The following is a 21305-nucleotide window of genomic DNA, read 5'->3' as shown; positions in this document are numbered from 1 at the left end:
ACTGTTACGGCAAGCCGTGTGAGACTAACACAAATTTCTATCTCTGCGCGTGGCCGTGTCGGTTCCCAGTTTATTTTCTTTGGTCGTAACAACCAAAGGCAGACAACCGACGTACGCATGATCTGCGGTTTAATCAAAGCAAGTCCGAAGACTACTCATGTTCTGACATCTTCAAATTAGTTTTTTAATCCCTGTTTGCTACACGGAAGAGCAAAAATTCTCACGGACACAAGTTCCCAGGATAAGACCGAAAGCGGCCACGCTCCAAATTCCAACACTTGCATGGCGTGGCTCCTCAGGCTCGCCACCAACTTCTCAATGGACCAAGACTAAAACTTCATGCATGTGGACCAACATTTGCAGTAGAACAACTCACGAATCGGAAGTACTCATCCCTTGCAGTCCTTTGTTGAGTCGCCAGCACTGACCATCCTTTGCTGGTGAACCGCCGGCGTGCCCCCGAGCCGTTTCTGTCGTCGCTCCGCGTGACTGCGGTTTGGCCCGCCTCAAGCCGGTTCCACTAAGCTGCCGTTGAGGCCCACACCCTCGCTTTGAGCACCTACTGCCTCTGCTGTTGTGGCTGGGGGCGCACCTTGGAGTCACTTCCGAGCCGCCATCACGTCGAGACTCCGCTACTACCGCGGATGTAACCACGACCCGGAGAGGGTTTAGATCGCACAAAGTTGGATTTTGCTATGACTGCGCCAAGTCGCCGTGGTCGCCCTGCGATTTTGTTTCAGCCACCGCTGCCACGCGCTGAGCGGCCGCGGCTGAGACCCGCTGTGTCGTTTCCATCCTTTGTTAGGGGCTGCGCTGAGTCGCCCTGGGCATTGGCCGAGCGGCCTCACTTCCACCTCTCCAAGCCGCCCTCGCCGGCGTCCCTCTACCATGGACACGCTGGGGCGCTGCAGAGCTGCCTTATGCCGGCTCCGCCAAGCTCACCCTGGGTCACTCCGCCGGTGCTGCTGTACTTCTTTGTTGGGATAACAGAGTTTAGACTTTAGAGTTGGACAAATAGAATTTTTCGCATATATACTAGAGTCAGGAAGACGAGGTTGGGAGACAAGGAGCAAGTGGCTATTACCTGGCTGCCGTTGCTGATCCCCTGCAACCTGTCGTCATGGTTGATCCTTGGCCCTTGGCAGGAGTCCCAGTGGGCAAATGCTACTATTAAATTGTAGCAGATCAATGGCAGTCAAAATCAGTCAAAGCAAAAGGCAAAGTACTACTATATCAATCACGTCAAGGCTGGTTTGATTAGTTGTTGGTGGACTACTACTCAATTTGGAGACCTGGTACAGTATTACAGGCACTATGACATTTGAAGAGTGGTATTTCATCAATCTTTTATCAGCGTCTGCCCTCATCCGACAAATTACCAGGACCATTATTCATTACAAAGTGGCATTATACCGCGGAGATGGGGCGCGCCAACATCATTCATCACAGGTGGTCGTCCGTGTCGCGTTACTCAACGGGCTCCTGCACCGGCTTACAACGTCGTGGCCGTCTCTCATAACCGCACTGGCTTACAACGCCGTGGCCGTCTCTCGCAACCGAACCAACTTACAACATCGCAGCCGAATCATCTGTTGTTCGGGCGAATCCGGTGACATCCCTCTAAGTATTTTTTTTGGCATATATTCATTTTTGTCAAAGAACAGTTACTTTGGTTTGTGTATTTTTGTACGCAGGACAATTGTTTAATGCAAAAGTAAGGGTCATGGATATATGACTCGCCCCACTATTATGATGCGCCATCATCTGACCATGCCATAATGCACAATGAATATATGTGCAAGCCGTCGCCTCTGCGGCCCAGTTTATATCAACATGACGAGGCCGAACCGCCAGTCTGCATGGTTTTACCACGCCTGCGATCGACTCGCCCGTCCGCACCGGCTTACAACGCCACGGCCGGCTCATCTGTCTGTGTCACCTCAGATGTTGCGGTTGTCTTTACCGTTCGTCTCTTGCGAGCTGGTCTACATCAACACACCGGGTCGCACCTGTCTGCATGAGCTGTTTATTGAGTATGAGCAAGTCACTACTTGGGTAGCCTGGTTTTTCTTCCAACAAATTGGAGGCAAATTATCATGTATTATCAGCCACCGTCTGCACTAGATGGCTCAATGGGCAGGCGCACAAGTCGCCACTACAGTTTGGTTAACTTCAAGCAGCCAGTTGGAAGGAATCATTGGCCGAGTTGCTGACATGGCTCATATGGGAACATTTATAACCCGCCGCAGTCACCTCAACATTCTGTGGATTCACATCGCGCTATCAACATCAATGATATACACCTTCTGCTATGGTCAAATACGGAGAATCTCAAGACAACTCCTCGAGTCGTCTTAAGACTCGGGGGCTACAATGGTATGGCTCAGTATGACTTAGCAAATCTTGCCAGTTTCAGCAAACCAGGACGATGGAGGGAAAGATAACCCGGTCCCGGAGGCTGCTGCTAAATTGATGAAAATTTAAAGGCCGTCAGAAAATTTCCGGCTTAAAACATATATGACAATTACAAAATCCTGGCTCAATGAAGAAGTTCCGGGTCATCAGAAATGATTCCGGTTCAAAATACGGTTCAAGAGACATCTCTCCCCCATAAATCGATGAAGCTCTCAAATGTCCAGTTTAAAATCCGGCTCAGGGGAAGTCAGTCTCACTAAAGCTTTCAAATATTCGGTTTACAATCCGACTCAAGAGAAGTCTGTCTCCCACAAAGCTTTGAAGCTCTCAATATCCGGTTTACAATCCGACTCAAGAGAAGTCTGTCTCCCACAAAGCTTTGAAGCTCTCAATATCTGGTTTAAGAATTTCTAGTTTAAAAAGAATTAATCTCTCGCAAGTTCGAGTTCTCAGAAAAAATTAAAGGGACCAAAGAGAGTCTGTTGCAAAGCACAACTCAAACATAGGTACCCTGCTTCAAAAGACCATTGGGGGCTGATTATATTTGAATCTAGCTTAACCCTTTTGGGTCCGACTTGGATCGTATTCGAATCAGGGTCGTTAAAAACCTCTCAAGGTTATTTGGGGGCTTCCTATTCAAACATAGGTCGTATTCGAACCAAAGAGAACATAGTTGTCGGTACCCTCTTGATCGGCGCAATGCCAAACCCACTAGGGGGCTTCTTGATTGTATTCGAATCATAGCTTAACCCCTTTTTGGGTCCGACTTGGATCGTATTCGAATCAGGGTCGTTAAAAACCTCTCAAGGTCATTTGGGGGCTTCCTGTTCAAACATAGGTCGTATTCGAACCAAAGAGAACACAACTGTCGGTACCCTCTTGATCGGCGCAATGCCAAAGCCACTAGGGGCTACATGATCGTATTCGAATCCTAGCTTAACCCCTTTGGTCCGGTTTACTGATCATATTCGAATCAGAAGCCTCAAATATGCCTTTCTATTTTGCTTAAGTTTTTGGAAACAATCTTTGTTTTTGGCTTCAGACCTTTTGTTCAGATGTAAGTATAAGTGAGATTTAAATTTAACCCGACTTGAGTTTGGGTGATAAGTCACCAGCATATGACAATATTAATACTTGGAAGGTTTGGCTTTTAAGTTTTGGGTTATCACCCTTACTGCACAGGTATCATAAGCCGACAGTACGATTCAATATCACATGTATGATATTTTTTATACATGATTATGTTTAAACTGGCCCTGGCTATGGACTTTAAGCCGCCGATATATTTTAAAATTGCGCCATTGGAGTCATGCACGTATCAATCATTGGATTATTGCCCTTATTGGATATGGCGATATAAGCCGGCGGTATGAGCCAATTCCACAGGTATGTTTTCCTGATTATATAAATATGCGAGGTTTGATAACCCACTCTGGCTTTGACATTAAACCGCTAGTATGTTTAGGCTTCAATGGCCTTAATTCTAGTCTTTTCCATATTTGCATAAAGACTATATTATGTTTGGGTTGTCACCCGCCCTGGCTTTTAACGTTAAGTCGCCAGGGCGTATGTTGTTTAAACTCTGTACAGGATTTCCAGAACTAGGACTTATATAAATGATTAAGTCCCAGCTCAACATTAAAATTGATGCTTCAAAATGATTATCCATTCTGGATTTTCTCAAAGGCTATAAGCCACCGAGTTATAAAAATTCTGGCTTACAATGGAGGCGTATTAAATCGTCACCGGTCAAGAGCCGCCGGGTATTTAAACTCCGGATTTACTTGTCAACAGATAAGGTCTTCAAAGTCTCTTCAACGCAATGGTTATTATCTTATCAATGGATATGGTTTATTCTACAATGGAAGGAATAGTCTCGAGTCCCTGCAGGCTTACGAACCGACACTTGGGGGCTACATTATCCAAGTTGACATTACATCAAATATGCAAGTCTCATGTCGCTGCAAGCATGCACCATGACACTTGGGGGCTAATGCAAAGTCATTTTTTGCTCACCTTATTGAAGACCCGACTCATCACATTGTAATGAGCCGGCCCTTGGGGGCTACCAATTGCTCCTGTCAAAAATTCAAGGTACACAAGCCTTAATTCATTATATTGAAAGATCCACTACTTAGTTGGTAGAGTACAAGTCTCTTAACCTTGTGGACGTGGGTTCAAGCCCCATTGTGGAGATTACATCATATGATGTTATTATCACTGAAGAATATAAAAAGTCCCAGCTCAGTAATATCTTACTAAGCCGACCCTTGGGGGCTACACGTTGCTGCTCAAGTTTACATGATCATATTTACAAAGTCCCTGCTCATTATTGCATAATGACCCGGTCCTTCGGGGCTACACTGGTTGAAATTTTTATGAGCATAAGGCAATTACAAGTCCCAGGTTGCTGCAAGCATGACAACCCGACACTTGGGGGCTACAGGTGATATGCATATAAGGGAGGAATAATGTCAAATTCTCAGTTTTGAGCAAATCGGGTATTATATTATTATCGGAGAAATCTGCAAAGTTAATGACCCAACGTCATCATAAGATTAACCCGACATCAGCAACAATTACATGACCCAGCATCATTTGTTTATAACCCGACAATTTTGGCAATCATAAATCGGCAAGATCTACATCTCTAAGCCGACTGAATATCAGTTGAATATTTCAAGACCAATATTTTTGTCAAATCAGAGCATTGAAGGCTGACTCAAATGGATTATTTCTTATAATATTTCTTTACAAAGAGCCAATGTCAACAAATGGATTATGTAGCTGGCCTATTGACCCGGATTTTCTAGGAGAAAATGTCAAGGACTTAAGAATGATCAGGTGCCGGCTTACAAGAAAATTTAACCCGGAGCACAATCTGTCAAATTTGTTCTTGTGTTTATGTTGCAGGATCAGTTTAACATGGATAAATCAAAATTAAACTGGGGGCTAATGTCGGGGATATACCCCACGGTGTAACCCGCCGGATGTATGACCCGGCTGGAGTGTGGCGATTCACTTGTGACCCGCCCGGAGCTTGACGACTCAAGAGTGACCCGCCCGATCTTGGCGACTCATTAGTAACCCGACGGGTAGGTCATACGGACGATAAGGCCCAAGGCCCAGAAGGCCGGCTCATGTTTCTGGTGGGCTGGCTTAAGGGGAAAGCATAAGGAATATTCTCCTACAAAAGGAAGTAAGACTAGGACTCCACTTGTAATCGAGTAATCCTAATCCTACTAGGACTAGTCATGTAACCCGCCCCTTTAACATATATATAAGGAGGGGCAGGGCTCCCCAAAGAGGGACGAGCAAGAAGCAATAATCTCTAGGGCTAGACACAACTAGAGGAGAGCCGGCTTACCGGTGACTCTCTCATGAACATAATGAGATCTAGCCACAAACAACATGTAGGGCTATTACCGGATGATGTTTCCCGGGGCCCAAAGCTGTCTAAATCCTTGTCTTATGTCTTGATCCACCTCGTGTCTCTCGATTCTGACCAACCCCTTCAAGCTACCGCATAGATGCGTTGGCCTCACGACTAAGTCCTCACACTAGGACATCTGCCGTGACAAATCCATGACATATCTCGTTCTCAGGGCACACCGGATGAGCACGCCATACAACTAAAACCAACCCTCGAGTTTCCCCGAGGTGGCGCTGCAAAGGACTCTAGTTCGGATCAACACTCAGAGGAGCACTGGCCCGGGGGGGGGGGGTTTAAAATAAAGATGACCCTTGAGTCTACAGAACCCAAGGGAAAGGTATATGGTGGTAGGTAGGAAAATGGTAAAACCAAGGTTGGGCTTTGCCGGAGGAGTTTTATTCAAAGCAAACTGTCAAGGGGTTCCCATAGCACCCAACCGCACAAGGAACACAAAATCAAGGAACATAACACCGGTATGATGGAAACTAGGGTGGCAAGAGTGGAACAAAACACCAGGCATAAGGCCGAGCCTTCCACCCTTTACCAAGTATCTAGATGCATTAAAGTAAATAAGAGATAATAATGATATCCCAAACATATCCATGTTCCAACAAGGAACAAGCTTCATCTTCACCTGCAACTACCAACGCTATAAGAGGGGCTGAGCAAAAGCGGTAACATAGCCAAACAACGGTTTGCTAGGAAAGGTGGGTTAGGGGCTGACATGGCAATATGGGAGGCATGATATAGCAAGTGGTAGGTAGCGCGGCATAGCGATAGAGCGAACAACTAGCAAAGCAAAGATAGAAGTGATTTCGAGGGTATGGTCATCTTGCCTACAAAGTTCTCAGAGTTGTGGAAAGCTTGATCCTCGTTAGCGTACTCAACAGGTTCCTCAGTCACATACTCATCTCGCGGCTCTACCCAAAGCAAGAACACAAGCAAAGGACCAGCAATCAATCACGGTGCAATGCACAAGCAACATGATGCAATACATGTCAATATGGGAGATGTGATATGCAATGCATATGCGTGCTCTGGAAGGGAAAGAATGATCAAGGCATCCACTTGGCAAACCAAGTATGCCGCTGGAAATATGAGATGATTTCGGTTGAAATCGATATAAAGATCACCGGAAATGGATGCACGGTTTGCAAATGGCAAGCATCACAAGAATGACGCAAAACTGTGATTAACAGCATGATGCCACTTAGAATGCAACAAGAAACTAAGCTACTGCACTCGAACATAGCAACAAAGCATATGGCAGTGATGTACAAGAGATGCTTGACAAAACATGAACACCGAGCTATAGCTAAATCACGCTAGAACAGGTTCAAACAAGCATGGCAAAAGTGCAAAAGATATCAGCTTCACAGACTTAGAGAAATTACTAACATGGCAAAAACAACATCAGGAGGCAAAGTTTAGAGCAAGCAAACATCATGCTACAGGAACATAACATAGCAAGAACATAACATAGCAAACCAAGGCATGGCACGATTCTACAAAAAGCATAGATCAAAAGTCCCTTACTGAACATGAGCCAAAAAGGCACAAAAGATATGATGGCACCCATGTAAACATAGCAAGATTTATTAACAGTTCCAGACTTAGCAGAAAAACAGAGCATGGCATAAACAGAATTATGATAGCAACTTTGTGAGCTCATGCCACTCACCACAAAGCATTGCATAACAAAACAAGCAGACCAACAGCAATATGACATGTTCATGAAGCTAACCATGGCAAGAGCAAGTTGATAGGATGCATGGATCACTAGCAACAACCATGGCAAAATTGATTAACATGCTAACCTTGTGCCAGGAACATTATATAGCAAAAGTAGAGCAAGAACAAGACATGCTAGACAACTCCATAATTGCAAACAAGGGAATGGATGGATAGAGCATAACCACATGTTCAAAACATCCTTACTCAAGTAACTCAAAATAAGCATGTATGTCACTGTAGCATCAAGTTTACATGGCATCAAAATAACGACATGCAAAGACTTCGCAAAAGCCTAAGTCCCTGAAAACAGCAACACCACGAAGCCTAGTTTGCATGCTTGTGCTAGTCACCACGTAGATCACAAAAATACAAGACAAGCACCCCTATAAAGATGGCATGTTGTAGTTCAAAACATATGTAGACCTCATGCCCATATGATGCACACATCAAATGCAACAAAAATGACAAAACCTCATGATCTGATAAGTACCAATAGCTAACATTTTATAGCACTATTGCATAAATTAAAATGGCATCATAATGAACATGAACATGCATGGAAATGCTTCTAGCACGGAGAGCTCAACGAGACAAACAATTTGACATATCATATGCATGAATCGGAGCCACGGTCACCGAGATATGATGCGATGAAGGAGGCATAAAAATATTGCAGGGAAAAGACTTGGTGAAATTTATACCTTCACGAAAGTCAACGCTGGACGAGGTGGTACCAGGACGGAGTGGATCGGGATGGCGGGAGGCGTTTGGATGGAGGGAGTGGTGGATCTCGTCCACCCTCCGGGATCTCGCCGGAGCTTCGCCGGAGTGGAGGAAGATGGCGGCGGGGTCGCCGGAGATGATGGGAACCGGGCCGGCGGGTGAGATCCGGCCGGATCCGGACATCGTGGGACGCGGCGGCGCTGCGGCAGAGGAGGCGACGGGCGGCGGCGGCGGTGGAGCACGGCGGCGGGGCGGCGCTGGTGCGCTCCGGTGGTGGCGGGCTGAGCAGAGAGGCGGGGCGGCGCTGGTGCGATGGCGCGTGGTGGCGATGCGTGGGGCGTGGCCGGCCGGCGCTGGGCGAGGCGGCGGGGCGATGCGGGTCCGGGATGGGCTCCGCGGGCCGGCGCCGTGGAGGAGAGAGAGGAGGCGCGCGGGGGGGGGGGAGGGACATGTGGCGGCGGTGGATTGGTTGGAGGGCGGCGGTGGACACGTCCGATGGCGGCGTGGACACGTCTGGCGGCGGGAGGAGGAAGAAGCTAGGGTTTCATCCGTGAATTTTTCGGGGAGAGGCACATATTTATAGGTAGAGGGAGGTAGAAATGTCCAAATGAGGTGCGGTTTTCACCCACACGATTGTGATCCGATGACGGAGGACATGGAGATGGTTTAGATGGGTTATTGGGCCGTTTTGGAGGGGTGTTGGGCTGCAACACAAAAGAGGCCTTTGCGGTTACCCGGTTAACCGTTGGAGCATCAAACGGCCTCCAAATGGAACGAAATTTGACAAGCGGTCTACCGGTGGTGTACCAAGGCCACTTGGCAAATATTGGTCCATTCCGAGAACGTTTAATACCCGCTCATGAAAAGTGACAAGAGGGGTGCGCCGGTGCATGTAGGAGTGTCGGATTGCGAAACGGACAACAGGGAAAATGCTCGGATGCATGAGACGAGCACGAATGCAAATGTGATGCACATGATGACATGAACAAATGCAAAACGAAGTAAAAACCCCAACCGCAAAGGGAATCTCATAACTTAAAGCCAAAAATGGCAAGAGTCGGAGTTACAAATATGGCAAGTTACATCCGGGGTGTTACAACACTCCACCACTACGAGAGGATCTCGTCCCGAGATCTAGGACTGAAAGAACTCTGGATATTCAGAACAGAGGTGATCCTCGCGTTCCTAGGTGGCTTCTTGGTCGGAATGGTGTGACCATTTCACTTTCAGGAATTTGATTGACTTGTTGTGAGTCTTGGGCTCGGTTTCTTCAAGAATTGCAACGGGATGCTCATGATAAGACAAATCTTCTTGAAGATCAATCTCTTCGAAGTTGATGGTGCGCTCAAGAGCCTTGAAGCACTTGCGAAGCTGTGACACATGAAACACATCGTGCACATTTGCAAAGTTGGATGGAAGTTCAAGTTGATAGGTGAGGTCGCCTCTTTTGCCAATGATCTTGAAAGGACCCATGTATCTAGGGGCAAGCTCCCTTTGATACCGAAGCGACGAGTGCCTTTCATTGGATAGACGCGGAGGTAGACATGGTCTCCGATCTCGAAAGCCAAGTCACGGTGCTTGCTATCATAGTAACTCTTCTGACGCGATTGCACGACTTTGAGATTTTCATCGATGACTTTACACATTTCTTCAGCTTCTGTGATTAAGTCATTGCCAAGAAGTTGGCGTTCACCAGTCTCTAACCAATTGAGAGGAGTACGACACTTTCTGCCATAGAGAATTTCGAATGGGGCCTTGCCCGAACTCACTTGGAAGCTGTTGTTGTAGGAGAACTCGGCATATGGAAGACAATCTTCCCACTTCGTACCGAAGGAAATGACACAAGACCTGAGCATATCTTCAAGGATTTGATTGACTCGCTCGACTTGGCGATTAGTTTGAGGATGCAAAGCTGTGCTGAAGCGAATGTTGGTGCCCATGGCCTTCTGGTAGGAGTCCCAGAACTTGGAGGTGGAAATGCTTCCACGATATGAAGATATCAATTGCGAAATGCCGTGCAAAGAGACAATCCTGGAGGTGTATAGCTCTGCCAGCTGAGCTGCTGTGATTGATTCTTTGATTGGAAGGAAATGATCCACTTTAGTAAGCTTGTCGATGGCAACGAAGATAGCATCATTTCCACGCTTGGACTTCGGAAATTCAGTAGCGAAGTCCATCTCGATATGGTCAAACTTCCATTCTGGAATAGCAAGAGGTTGGAGGAGACTAGCTGGCCGTTGGTGTTCTGCTTTCACCCTTCTGCATACATCACATTCATTCATGAATTGAGCAATTTCTCGCTTCATTCGAGTCCACCAATACGACTGCTTGAGGTCATGGTACATCTTCGTACTTCCAGGATGAATGGATAGAAGGGAATTATGCGCCTCATTCAAAATGACTTTCCTTAGATCACCTTTAGGAACCACAATCCGGTCCTCGAAGAGTAGAGTGTCTTTTTCATCAATGCGATAACACTTGTATTTCGGTTGGCTCTTGGCAATCCCATGTTTCACCTTCTTCACCATGGCATCAAGAAGTTGTGCCTCACGAATTTTATCTTCCAAAGTAGGAGAGACTTGGAGGTTGGCAAGAAAGCCTTTAGGAACAACTTGGAGATTCAGCTTGCGGAAAGCTTCACAAAGATCCGGTTGGAAGGGCTTGATAATTAAGCTGTTGCAGTAAGCCTTCCTTCTCAAAGCATCTGCAATGACATTGGCCTTGCCTGGAGTATATTCAATACTCGAATTGTATTCTTGAATCATTTCGACCCAATGAGTCTGCCTGTGGTTGAGGTTAGGTTGAGTGAAGATGTACTTGAGGCTCTTATGATCTGTGAAGATGTCCACTTTCCTTCCCAACAAGATATGTCTCCACGTTAATAATGCATGGACACCTGCCGCCAACTCAAGGTCGTGAGTGGGGTAGTTCCTTTCGTTGGGCTTCAACTGACAAGAGGTATAAGTCACAACATTCTTCTCTTGCATTAACACATCACCGAGACCTTGTAAGGAGGCATCACAGAAAACTTCAAATGGCTTGGATTCATCAGGAGGAGTCAAGACAGGAGCTGTGACTAACTTCTCTTTGAGGGTGTTGAAAGCAATGTCACACTCAGGCATCCAGACACACTTTACATGCTTCTAGAGGAGGTTGGAAATAGGCTTTGCAATCTTAGAGAAATTCTCAACGAATCTTCGACAATAACTTGCAAGCCCAAGAAAACTGCGGAGCTGCTTGACATTCTGAGGAGGCTCCCAATTCACAATTGCAGACACCTTCTCGGGATTAACAGCAATGGCCTTGGCGGAGATGATATGACCAAGGTAAAGAACTTCATCAAGCCAGAACTCACACTTGGAAAACTTCACATAGAATTGATGCTCTCTGAGTTTGTCGAGTACCAATCTCAAATGCTTGGCATGATCGTCCTTATTCTTGGAAAAGACCAAGATATCATCGAGATACACCAGGACGAAATCATTTGTGTAAGGGTTGAAGATGAAGTTCATCATGCGAGAGAATGTTGGAGGAGCATTGACAAGGCCGAAAGACATGATAGTATATTCATAGGAACCATAGCTTGTTCTGAATGTTGTCTTGGGGATATCTTGTTCACGAATGCGAATCTGATGATATCCCATACGGAGGTCAAGCTTGGAGAATACCTTGGCACCTTTAAGTTGCTCGAATAGCTCATTGATGTTGGGAAGTGGATACTTGTTCTTTATTGTCTTCTTGTTCAATGGGCGGTAGTCGACACAAAGTCGGTCCGTGCCATCCTTCTTCTGGACAAAAAGAACACCACAATCCTATGGAGATGAACTCAGGCTGATCAGACCCAGACGCTCTTGTTCATCAAGCTGTTTCTTAAATTCCTTCAATTCCTTTGGTCCAAGCTTGTAAGGACACTTGCAAATAGGTTCCATGCCAGGCTCAATATTGATAACGAATTCAACTAGCCGGTGAGGAGGCATTCCCGGAAGTTCTTCTAGAAAGACGTCTCGATATTCACAAACGACTGGAATATGACAGATGTCATTCAACTCGCCCTTCTCATTGAGAGAAAACAGTCGAATGGTTTCATCACGAGCGGCATAGATGATCACATCCTCAGAAGAGTGTCAATTGAATCTGCCTGGCAGCACAATCAAGCTGAGCCTTGTGCTTAGAAAGCCAGTCCATCTCGAGAATTAGATCAATATCCGAGTCACCAAGAACAATTGGATAAGATAGAAATTTATAGTTTCCCATCTTGATAGAAACATCCGGGATGCAATTATTAGCTGACATTTTCTTACCAGGGGCCACAACTGATAACGTTCTAGGCAATTCTTGATAACCCCACTCATGCTTTGATGCAAAAGGTCTTCAAATTAAACAATGCGACGCACCAGTATCAAATAGAACTTTTGCAGGATATCATTAACAGGAAGATTACCCATGATCACTTCTAAAGAATCCTCTGCCTGAGCCGCGTTCATCATGTTCACCTTAGCATGCTTGGGATTATGCTTGACCACTACATTGCTGGAAGATCTCACAGGAGGAGGAGGCGGAAGGCGCCTTTGGTTGAAGCACTTGTTTGCATAGTGCCCTTTCCGCTGACACTTGTTGCAAGTAACCTCTGGGAGCGGCCGATGATAAGGAGCACTTGACCTTGGAGTTTGAGACCGAGCTTTGTTCTGATAGCCTGGGTTGGGTGGGTGGTAAGATCCATTGCCACTTTTGCTCTTCTGCTGGTAGGACTGGCGAAACGGAGGAGGAGGCAACCAGAACTTCTGTTGCTTAGCTGCCACTTGTGATGAAGAAGAAGATTGAACTGCATCCATGACTCTCTTCTTAGATGCCTCACACTTGAGCTGAGCAGCTTCTTGCTTTAGTGCCATGTTATAGAATTGATCGAACTTGGTCGGCTCAAGAAGCACGAGAGCTAATTACAGATCTTCTCTGAGGCCACCTCTGAATTGATAGATCATACTCTTTTCATCAGGGACGTCTTGTTTAGCAAAGCGAGCAAGTTTTTGAAACTGGATATTGTATTGATACACGGACATGCTGCCTTGCTTGAGATTGCGGAACTCCTCACGCTTTCTCTCAGCTACACTTGGTGGAATGTGATGAGCTTTGAAATCTCGGCAGAAATCATCCCAGGTAATCACACGACCTCCTCTGGAATCTCTGTATTGTTGATACCACTCAGCAGCTTGGTCCTTGAGTTGAAACGATGCAAACTTGACAAAGTCCTTAGGTCTGACATTGCTACATTCAAAATGTTTGCAGATATCCACGAGCCAGCCGTCGGCGTCTGTGGCCTCGACACAGTTGCTGAAGGACTTCAACTAGTTTGCGAGGAACTGGTTGAGGGTAGCAAACTGAGGCTGATTATTTCCTTGGCCTTGATTTCCTTGGTTGCCTTGCCCTTGGTTGCGCTCTTGCAAGAGTTGCAAAAGCATTTGAGTGTTGGTGTTGGTGGCTGCCATGACAGCTTGCCATGCCTCCGGAGGTGGAGGTGGTGGCGGAGGGTTTGACTGATCCCCATCATTGCGGTTCGGATTCTGACGCATTGGAGGAGCCATCCCGAAGAGGTTGACATCCGTTAGAATTTTGAAAGACAGATATTCAAGCTAAATCAATGGATCGAAATTGCAACATAAAGTCTTCACAATAAACATTCGAACAAGGATGAACGAATGAATTCCAAAGTAAATCATCACACGCCCATTAAGTTGAGAAGCCACTTAGATAAAGGTAGATGAATAAAGCAACAAGGTATGGATATGAACAAATAAGTGGTAAGGATTACCCAATCACAAACCAAATATCCGCGGGAAGAATATACTAGCGCTACTTGAATTCCCACCTATGAAACTCCCAAAACTTTCTGGTTATGCAATCAGGTGTTGGGGATACAGGGCAAGCATAATATCTCACCCAAACTAGCAATTCCTACATCCAGTTGTATCCATCCTTCAACACATAACGAAGAAACCTTCAGAAATCATGTACCTCAACCTTCGAAAAGCATCCGTTATACGAGTTACGGCAATACTCCCGAACTCCTGCCCCAGTACTGGGTGGTGCCGAGGCTATCTCACCAACAACCGCATAAAAGAGATTTTTGATGTCTGCGAACTCAGGTATTCCAGAACTGCAACGATAAAATTGTGACGACAACACCTCGGAGCTCAACTCCCCGGGACACTGCCACAACCCCTAAATGTCAGGAGGCACCAAGAACAATGTTCTCGTCACAAGAATATCGGAACTATTCCAAGATACCCACGTGATCCTAAATTTTTTTCGTGAAATTTGAGGAGAGAAGAGTGAAAAATTCTACGTCCAGGGGCCTCACCAGAGCGACGAAGGGACTGAGGAGTAAAAACAATCCTACTCTCTGATATATAATCCTAAGAGTCAAAACATTTTGTTCTAGACTCAACAACGTCAGCGATTCGATCAAGTAGGGGGCTCCTAAGTCGGGGATGGCTCTGATTACCAACTTGTAACACCCACAATTCGGCTATATCTCCCACGTGTCGGGGCAGAACCTAGAGGCATAGCCGCATGGTAGGCTTGTCGCAAGAGGGGTAATCTTCACACATCCCATGTACTGAATAAGAAAGGGATAAAGAGTTGGCTTACAATCGCCACTTCACACAATACATAAATAATTCATACATCATCCAAGGTACAACCAAAGGTCCGACTACGGAATCAAAATAAAGGAAGACAACCACAAATTCTAGATCCCCGGTCATTCCAACTGGGCTCCACTACTGATCATCCAGAAAAGAAACATAGTGACGACCCAAATCCTCATCGAACTCCCACTTGATTTCGGTAGCGTCCCCTGCACTGGCATCATCGGCACCAGCATCTGTTTGGAAGTATCCGTGAGTCACGAGGACTCAGCAATCTCACACCCGCGAGATCAAGACTATTTAAGCTTAAGGGTAGGAAAGGGTAGTGAGGTGGAGCTGCAGCAAGCACTAAGCATATATGGTGGCTAACATACGCAAATAAGAGCGAGAAGAGAAGCAACACACGGTCAAGAAGCTATAAGTGATCAAGAAGTGATCCTGAAGCTACTTAGGTTCAAGCATAACACGAGACCGTGTTCTCTTCCCGGACTCCGCCAAAAAGAGACCATCACGACTACACATGCGGTTGATTCATTTCAATTAAATTAAGTGTCAAGTTCTCTACAACCGGATATTAACAAATTCCCATCCGCCACATAACCGCGGGCATGGCTCTCAAAAATTTATACCCTACAGGGGTGTCCCAACTTATCCCATCACAAGCTCTCACGGTCAACGAAGGATATACCTTCTCCCGGGAAGACCCGATCAGTCTCAGAATCCCGGTTACAAGACATTTTGACAATGGTAAAACAAGACCAGCAAAGCCGCCCGATGTGCCGACAAATATCGATAGGAGTCGCACGTATCTCGTTCTCAGGGCACACCGGATGAGCACTCCGTACAACTAAAACCAACCCTCGAGTTTCCCCGAGGTGGCGCTGCAAAGGACTCTAGTTCGGACCAACACTCAGAGGAGCACTCGCCCGGGGGGGTGGGGTTAAAATAAAGATGACCCTTGAGTCTGCAGAACCCAAGGGAAAGGTATATGGTGGTAGGTAGGCAAATGGTAAAACCAAGGTTAGGCCTTGCTGGAGGAGTTTTATTCAATGCGAACTGTCAAGGGGTTCCCATAACACCCAACCGCGTAAGGAACGCAAAATCAAGGAGCATAACACCGGTATGACGGAAACTAGGGCGGCAAGAGTGGAACAAAACACCAGGCATAAGGCCGAGCCTTCCACCCTTTACCAAGTATATAGATGCATTAAAGTAAATAAGAGATAATAATGATATCCCAAACATATCCATGTTCCAACAAGGAACAAGCTTCATCTTCACCTGCAACTAGCAACGTTATAAGAGGGGCTGAGCAAAAGCGTTAACATTACCAAACAACAGTTTGCTAGGAAAGGTGGGTTAGGGGCTGGCATGGCAATATGGGAGGCATGATATAGCAAGTGGTAGGTAGCGCGACATAGTGATAGAGAGAACAAATAGAAAAGCAAAGATAGAAGTGATTTCGAGGGTATGGTCATCTTGCCTACAAAGTTCTCAGAGTTGTTGAAAGGTTGATCCTCGTTAGCGTACTCAACAGGTTCCTCGGTCACGTACTCATCTCCCAGCTCTACCTAAAGCAAGAACACAAGCAAAGGACCAACAATCAATCACGGTGCAATGCACAAGCAACATGATGCAATACATGGCAATATGGGAGATGTGATATGCAATGCATATGCATGCTCCGGAAGGGAAAGAATGATCAAGGCATCCACTTGGCAAACCAAGTATGCCGCTGGAAAGATGAGATGATTTCAGTTGAAATTGATAGAAATATCACCGGAAACGGATGCACGGTTTGCAAATGGCAAGCATCACAAGAATGACGCAAAACTACGATTAACAACATGATGCCACTTAGAATGCAACAAGAAGCTAAGCTACTGCACTCGAACATAGCAACAAATCATATGGCTGTGATATACAATAGATGATTGACAAAACATGAACACTGAGCTATAGCTAAATCACACTAGAACAGGTTCAAACAAGCATGGCAAAAGTGTAATCAGCTTCAGAGACTTAGAGAAATTACTAACATGTCAAAAACAACATAGTTTATAGCAAGCAAACATCATGTTATAGGAACATAACATAGCAAACCAAGGCATGGCATGATTCTAATAAAAGCATAGATCAAAAGTCCCTTACTGAACATGAGCCAAAAAGGCACAGAAGATATGATGGCACCCATGTAAACATAGCAAGATTTATTAACAGTTTCAGACTTAGCAGAAAAATAGAGCATGGCATAAACAAAATTATGATATCAACTTTGTGAGCTCATGCCACTCACCACAAAGCATTGCATGACAAAACAAGCATACCAACAGCAAGATGACTTGTTCATGAGGCTAACCATGGCAAGAGCAAGTTGATAGGATGCATGGATAACTAGCACCAACCATGGCAAAATTGATTAACATGCTAACATTCTGCCAGGAACATTTTATAGCAAAAGTAGAGCAAGAACAAGACATGCTAGACAACTCCATAATTGCAAATAGGGGCATGGATGGATATAGCATAACCACATGTTCAAAACATCCTTACTGAAGTAACTCAAAATAATCATATATGTCATTGTAGCATCAAGTTTACATGGCATCAAAATAACAGCAGGCAAAGACTTAGCAAAACCCGAAGTCCCTGAAAACAGCAACACCATGAAGCCTATTTTGCATGCTTGTGCTACTCACCTCATATATCACAAAAATTACAAGACAAGCACCCCTGTAAACATGGCATGTTGTAGTTCAAAACACATGTAGACCTCATGCCCATATGATGCACACATCAAATACAACAAAAATGACAAAACCTCATGATCTGATAAGTACCAGCAGCTAAAATTTTATAGCACTATTGCATAAATGAAAATGGCATCATAATGAACATGAACATGCATGGAAATGATTCTATCACGGAGAGCTCAACGAGACGAACAATTCGACATATCATATGCATGAATCGGAGCCACGGTCACCGAGATATGATGCGATGAAGGAGGCATAAAAATATTGCAGGGAACAGACTTAGTGAAATTTATACCTCCGCAAAAGTCAACGCTGGACGAGGTGGTACCGGGACGTAGTGGATCGGGACGGCGGGCGGCGTTTGGATGGAGGGAGTGGTGGATCTCGTCCACCCTTCGAGATCTCGCCGGAGCTTCGCCGGAGTGGAGGAAGATGGCGGCGGGGTCGCCGGAGATGGTGGGAACTGGGCCGGCGGGTGAGATCCAGCCGGATCCGGATGTCATGGGACGCGGCGGCGCTGCGATAGAGGAGGCGGCAGCCGGTGCGCGAAGGGTGGCGGTGGCGGGGCGGCGCTGGTGTGCTCCGGTGGCGGCGGGCGGAGCAGAGAGGCGGGGCGGCGCTGGTGCGATGGCGGGTGGTGGCGGCGCATGGCGCGAGGCGGCGGCGCGTAGGGCAAGGCTGCAGTGCGTGGTTGGAGGTGGCGGCGAGGCGGCGGGGTTGGTCGGCGCTGGGCGAGGCGGCGGGGCGATGCGGGTTCACGATGGGCTCCGCGGGCCGGCGGCGCGGAGGACAGAGAGGAGGCGCGGGGGGGGGCACGTGGTGGCGGTGGATTGGTTGGAGGGCGACGGCGGACACGTCCGATGGCAGCATGGACATGTCCGGCGGCGGGAGGAGGAAGAAGCTAGGGTTTCATCCACGGATTTTTTTGGGAGAGGCACACATTTATAGGTAGAGGGAGGTAGGAATGTCCAAATGAGGTGCGGTTTTCGCCCACACAATTGTGATCCGACGACGGAGGACACGGAGATGGTTTAGATGGGTTATTGGGCTGTTTTGGAGGGGTTTTGGGCTAAAAGAGGCCTTTGCGGTTACCCTGTTAACCGTTGGAGCATCAAACGACCTCCAAATGGAAGGAAATTTGACAGGCGGTCTACCAGTGGTGTACCAAGGCCACTTGGCAAATCTTGGTCCATTCCGAGAACGTTTAACACCCGCTCACGAAAAGAGACAAGAGGGGTGCGCCGGTGCATGTAGGAGTGTCGGATTGCGAAAGGACAACGGGGAAAATGCTCGGATGCATGAGACGAGCACGAATGCAAATGCGATGCACATGATGACATGATATGAAATGCATGACATGAACAAAATGCAAAACAAAGACAAAACCCCAACCATGAAGGGAATCTCATAACTTAAAGCCAAAAATGGCAAGAGTCGGAGTTACAAATATGGAAAGTTACATCCGGGGTGTTACATGTCACCACGCCATTGTGCTGAGGGAACTCATCTACTACTTCGCCTCTCTTGCTGGATCAAGAAGGCGAGGACGTCATCGAGCTGAACTTGTGCTGAACGCGGAGGTTCCGTGCGTTTGGTGCTTGCTCGATATGGATTGTGAGGTCGTACGACTACATGAACCGCGTTGATAAATGCTTCCGCTTAGAGATCTACAAGGGTATGTAGATGATCTCCCCTTCTCGTAGCTATGCATCTCCATGGATAGATCTTGCGTGTGTGTAGAATTTTTTTGTTTTCCATGCAACGTTCCCCATTAGTGGCCTCATGAGCCAGGTCTATGCGTAGATGATATGCACGAGTAGAACATAAAGGAGTTGTGGGCGATGATGTTCATATTACTTCCCACCAATGTCATATTTTGATTCGGTGGCATTGTGGGATGAAGTGGCCCGGGCCAACCTTACATGTCCACGCACATGAGACCAGTTCCACCGACTGACATGAAACTTGTTTTGCATAAAGGTGGCTGGCGGGTGCCTATTTTTCCTACTTTAGTTGAATCGGATTTGACTACAACGGTCCTTGAAGAAGGTTAAATAGAAACTTGATAATCACCATTGTGGTTTTGCGTAGGTAAGAACGGTTCTTGCTAGTTGCCCGTAGCAGCCACGTAAAACTTGCAACAACAAAGTAGATGACGTCTAACTTGTTTTTGCAGGGCATGTTTTGATGTGATATGGTCAAGATATGATGTGATATATGTTGATGTATGAGATGATCATGTTTTTTAATAAGTTCATGACTTGCATGTGGATGAGTACGACAACCGGCAGCAGCCTTAGGGTTGCCTCAATTATTGTATGACCTGCGTGCCAATCACTTAAGCGCCATGTAATTGCTTTATTTTATCGCTATGCATTAGGAATAGTTGTAGAAGCAATAGTTGGCTAGACGACCCCGACGCTATGATGGAGATCAAGGTGTCGTGGCGGTGACGATGGAGATCATGCCGATGCTTTGAAGATGGAGATCAAAAGCACAAGATGATGATGGCCATATCATGTCACATATTTTTGATTGCATGTGATGTTTATCCTTTATGTATCTTATTTTGCTTAGAACGACGGTAGCATTATAAGATGACCCCTTCACTTAATTTCGAGATAAAAGTGTTCTCCCTGAGTATGCGCCGTTGCCAAAGTTCGTCGTTTCAAAGCACCTCGTGATGATCGGGTGTGATAGATTCTACGTTCACATACAACGGTTGTAAGCCTGTGTTGCACATGCAGAATACTTGGGTTAAACTTGACGAGCCTAGCATGTACATACATGGTCTCGAAACACTGGAGACCGAAAGGTTGAACGTGAGTCAGATAGTAGATATGATCAACATAGAGATGTTCACTATTGAAGACTACCCCATCTCACGTGATGATCGGACATGGATTAGTTGATTTGGATCATGTATCACTTACACAACTTGAGGGATGTTGATTTAAGTGGGAGTTCATTAGTAATTTGATTAATTGAACTAAACTTTATCACGAACTTAGTCTTAATAGTTTTTGCATATCTATGTTGTAGATCAATGGCCTCTGCTACTATTCCCTTGAATTTTAATGTGTTCCTAGAGAAATCTAAGTTGAAAGATGATGGTAGCAACTACACGGACTAGGTATGTAACTTGAGGATTATCCTCATTGCTGCACAAAAGAATTATGTCCTTGATGCAGTGCTAGGTGATAGACCTGCTACAAGAGCTGAAGCTGATGTTATGAACGCTTGGCAAGCTCAATCTGATGACTACTCAATAGTTTAGTATGCCATGCTTTACATCTTATAACCGGGACTTAAAAAGCTTTTTGAACGCCACAGAGCATGTGAGATGTTCCAAGAGCTGAAGTTAATATTTCAAGAAAATGCCTGGGTTGAGAGATATGAAGTCTGCAAAAAGTTCTTTAGCTGTAAGATGGAGGAGAACAATTCTGTCAGTGAACACATACTCAAAATGTCTGGGGTATCATAACCACTTGACTCAGTTGGGAATTGATCTTCCAGTTGAGAGTGTTATTGATAGATTTCTTCAGTCACTGCCACCAAGCTACAAAGGCTTCGTGATGAACTATAACATGCAAGGGATGA

This window comes from Triticum aestivum, chromosome 4A, assembly GCF_018294505.1.
Source record: "Triticum aestivum cultivar Chinese Spring chromosome 4A, IWGSC CS RefSeq v2.1, whole genome shotgun sequence".
Classification (NCBI taxonomy): Eukaryota; Viridiplantae; Streptophyta; class Magnoliopsida; order Poales; family Poaceae; genus Triticum; species Triticum aestivum.
This window is presented reverse-complemented; position numbering follows the sequence as displayed.